This window comes from Oratosquilla oratoria, chromosome 2 (genome assembly GCF_046742065.1).
Source record: "Oratosquilla oratoria isolate Oo_2021 chromosome 2, ASM4674206v1, whole genome shotgun sequence".
NCBI lineage: Eukaryota > Metazoa > Arthropoda > Malacostraca > Stomatopoda > Squillidae > Oratosquilla > Oratosquilla oratoria.
In genome coordinates, this window is record NC_134778.1 from 81026625 (window position 1) to 81031624 (window position 5000).

Below are 5000 nucleotides of genomic sequence, written 5' to 3' on the forward strand. Positions count from 1 at the left end.
TATTGTCACCCCCACTAAAACTTGCATTATGGAAATATAACCTTATTATTACTGTTACGTCTCTCATATCTATGTGTAAATGTCTGTAAATGTTGATGTTATTATTCCATAAAATTGTAAGACGTAAGCAAATGTATTCGCGGTGCTTGTAAATGTAATATCTGTCTTTTTTGCATAAAGAATTTTGTCTTGCTACCAAGACAGCGGCTTTGGTCGACTATACTCCGCATTATATTTTCAATAAACAGTCCCGAGAAAATTAGAGTTTAAATAATTCCTTTCTCTCACTGACGTGTACCTACACCATATGTAGTAATCTAACACTACATGTCTGTGTATGTTTCTTCAAAAGTTTATGTCACCTAAAGTCTTTCCCTCGGCTTTGTATTGTCTAACATTCCCATTTTTCTTTTCTTTTATATTAACAACATTTATTCACTAACTCTACCACCTACTCACCACTCTCTTCCATTCATCACTCTTAATTTACTCACACATCCTCACGTTCGTCTCCCTGACTCACCCACTCACTTCCTCACCCCATCTCGTAAATCAGTCTCTGTCTTTGTTCACAACATTAGGTGGAATTAATAAAGCATTCCAATTCCCGGCAGACCTGCGATGCTCTTAAATTCCGTGTAATGACGGCAAAGCAATTGGATCTTGGAAGATGGCGCTCGAGTTTACGCTTAGGTGTAAAATTGGGGGGATTTGTGCGCACGCGTTCAGACAATCACGTTTTATCAATTGCTCCGTAAATATACATTTTACTGTTGAGTATTCAATATATCCCTCATATCAGCAGGTTGCCTCACATTTCTGTTTTAAGAAACTGCATTAATGTATCAATAACGAAATAGGTATCTGGATAGTTACAATGTACCATGGGTCAGATTAAGGCATTCGCTAGAGTGTACGTGCACAGGAAAAGCGCCCACTTGCATAACTAAAAGAAAACCGGGCGTTCCTGTTGGATTATCGTCTCCTAAAGGTCCAACAGCATTACCTTGTGTGTTTACGAGCAGTGTGCCACCGAATGTGAGTAAGCACTGTCCAAGCAGATGTAAGTCTTGGACATTAAATAGCATGAAGAAAATGAAGATCTATACTTACGTTAGAATCCTTTCAGAGGACCACAGATTGGAGATTTTAATGGAAGAACTAGACAACATCAAGTAGGACAGCGTGAGACTGAGCGAAGTCCGAAGAGCGAAAGAAAATATGAAATAGTTACAAGATAGTCACCACCTGTTCCCCTATAGATGTAAGGAAAAAAGAAAGATGAAGTGGAGTAGGATTCCTGATAAACCGAGAGGTTGCTGGTAACGTAGTGAAGGTCAGTAGTTTATCAAGTAATGTTCAACACGGAGGTTCAAAGTAATCGATGGTGAGAGTCTTGAAGAAATATAATTATTTAGGTCGGATAGCGAAAGTAACAAAAGATCGTATTAAAATTGCTTAGAAAATGTTTGGTAAATATAATAAAATCATAAAAGACTATATGTTTGAAACGAAAATTTTACAATGTCTACTGCCAGCTATAATCTACAGATGTGAAACATGGAAACTGACGAAGACGATGGAGACAACGTTAAAGAGTGCACAGAGGAGAATGGAGAGGTCAACTGTAAGAATAACACTGAAAAACTGAAAGTGAGCAATCTTGGTGAGAGAGCAGACTGGAGTGAAAGATATTGTGGAGGCGGTGAAAGAGAGGTTGTGGAATTGAGCAGGTAAGTTAACGCGAACGAATGATGAGCGATGGAGCAAATGTGTTACTGAGTGGACGCCGCGAGATGGTAAGCGTGCAAAAGGGAGACCAGACAGAAGGTGGAGAGACGAGATAGAGAAGTTGGAAGGAGTGACGTGACACAGGTTGGCGCAGTCGTGTGAGTCGTGAAATGCTATGAAAGAGGCCTTTCTTCAGCAGTGGACTTAGGGTGGCTGAATGATTGATTGATTGGTTGGTTGAAAGTAACCGTCACACGATTAAATTTCCGTCAATTCATCCAAGGAAATCGACGAACTCCAGCAAAATACCTTCAACGTCCAACCTTCTGACGAATGGGATCGTGTCTAAATCGTATACTGTCGATTACTGCAAAATGTCCATAAATGAGAACCCATACATTTCGTTTGTAATAAATATGAATTATAATTTGGTCCAAATATGTTACAAGTCTCTTTGTTTAAAGTAAATATTCCGGATGTTGATAAATAATTATTCTATTAGAAATGTTTTAATCGAAGAGTTGCTCATTTGAGTAATATACGTGGAGAAGCATGGCTCGTCCAACACTTAACATCAGTATGGAGACTCGTTTTATTGTCTTCTCGAAGCCGCAGTTTCCTCAACGTCGAACTTCAGTCACTAAATCTTCCTCTTTCTTTCTTCTCCTTCGCCTTCTCCACTTTTGCGTAATCTTTCACCTTCAGTTTCCTACCCAAACATTATTTTCACTTAGCTGCCTGGTTCAGGTCTACATAACCATTTTCCCTGCAGTAAATATCCAATATCCAGCTATACGCCTCATCTTAGGGAAAACATTAAACTGTAATGTTCACAGGAGAGCTATTGGACTTACAACACGTCTGCAAAGCCAAAGTTATAAACGCAGACTTTAAAGAGCTATTTCCGTCTTGGTTAGAATAAATAACTCTGCGCCTTCTGGATGAAGATAGCGAGATGAGCCCAAATAGATTATGCACTGGTTATTTTAAAAAAGAATCTTCAGAAAGCCCTCTTACTGTAAGACATTTCTTTCCCTTTCTTTGTTTCGTATTATCTTTTTGATCTGACAACATCAAAAATCATAAGACCTTCAGAGAAGAGTTTATAGGGCATATGTGGAAACCTTCAAAGGGAATGTCGCCAAATATCCTATTTGAAGAGGATTATAGGCGCTTTTGACGACAGAGGATAAAGATTGGAATGTAAGAATGCAGAAGAATCTCACTAGACTTGGCTAGCAACCGCGCTCTCCATCTAGACCCACATTTCCGCATACATTTCGAATATCTTAACATAAGAATGAAGGACCCATCAAGAAACCATAAGGCCGACCCTAGGCAGTTCCATGTCCCTTATCACCTGTCATGCCTATCTATTAAGTTATCTAATCTTTTCTTAAAACAACCTATGGTGTCAACGTTGACTACATGGTTACTAAGTCTGTCAACGCTCACTACATGGTTTATTCCATTCGTTAACCACTCTATTGGTAAACCAGATCTCGCCTATTTCTTCCATAATCTTAAATTTGTCCAATTCAAATGAATTATCACGAGTCCTGTCCTGCTGTCTTAATATGATAACCTTGCCTGCATCACCCTTGTTAAAACCATTGACTCACTTGAGTACCTCTATTAGGTCACCCCGCATTCTTTGTAATTTAAGAGTGTAAATTAAGGTGCCTAAGCCAGTCTTCGTATGGTAAATTTCCAAGACTTTGTATTATTAATTTTTCATTCCCCTTTGTATACCAAACATTTCCCTGCCTCTTCTTCTTTCACTCCACTACTTCTGGAAACCTCCTTCCACTTGCTTACCCTCCCTCCCACATCCACCTCCTCCACTTTTGTCTCCACAATAATGTTTCCTCGACTTCTTCTTATAAGATCCGACCTCTCCGACTTCATCGACGGCCTCTTTCCTTTCCAGTTTTATTCTCAGTATCTCTTTATCTCCTGCAACCTGTTCATTCTAACTTGGAGGACACTCATTAGAGATGAAAGTGGCCTTAACCACTTGGTAACAAGCTCGAAGAAAAGACAAAAATAGATATTCTTTGTAAGCTACAATTCAGTAAAATCTGAGAATGACGAGCCTGCACTTGTTCAGCAAAAATAATCTTAGTAAAGGAAATATCTGCCAGTTAAAAATTAATTTCTGTTCCTTCTTCAGCACTCTACACTATTTTTATTGCTAATAGTACTATTACTCATTATTATTATTATTATTATCATCCTTATTATTATTATCATCATTATCATTATATTGTCATTATTATTATTAGTAGTATAATTTCTATTATTATAATTATAGTCATTGTAATCATAATTATCATCATTATCATTATTATTGTCATCAACCCATTTTTCAATTTTTTACAGCGAAATGTGAAGACACATTAACTCGGCCACCCTCTTTACATAGGGGTAGAGGCTATTGATTTATACATGATGATATCCACACACACACACACACACACACTTATAGACATATATATATATATATATTTGCAGAAGAAATCACTTGAACGCGTGATTCAAATTATGCAGAAAACCACTAGGAAAATAACAGAAATGAGACCGAGCGCTTTCGTCTATTCATACATTTGAAAATGTCTGAATAGGCAAATACGCTCGGTCTCCTTTCTGTTAATTTCCTAGTGGTTTTTCTGCATATATATATATATATATATATATATATATATATATATATATATATAATGTATATATTACCTTTTTCTTCAATTAAGGGGCGACCGCCAGTCTGAACAAAGTCTCAGCCCTATTCACGAAAGGTGCTCCACTCAAGTAAATAAAATGGTCTACCGACATTAACAATCAAATCTACACAACGCAGCACGCCAACGAAGCGACTATGGTTGTCCTGCTCACCCCTCTGAAGCCAGTAATGTCCCATTTAGTTTTTGCTCTGAACAAACAAACTCTCTTCTTTGTTCGGGAGACGTCAACAGAGAGGAAGGAATGTACACAGGAGCCCTTCTCCTTTCATTTCCTTGCTTTCTCGAGACTCGGCTTAAAGGGTTATCACATTGGGCTATTTTTCCTCCAACAAATTACCTTCAACCCCAATTTGAATAACTAGAATATGACTTCTTCGCTTACAGAAACCTAAACTTCTCTAAGAACATTTCAACATTATGTCTAATATTCGTGTAAGTTTACGATCTCTTTGTTCATCATTCAGCTTTGCTACACATGACGGAAAGATCAATTTTATATTCGGAGATTTGAAAAACAAAATAATGTAA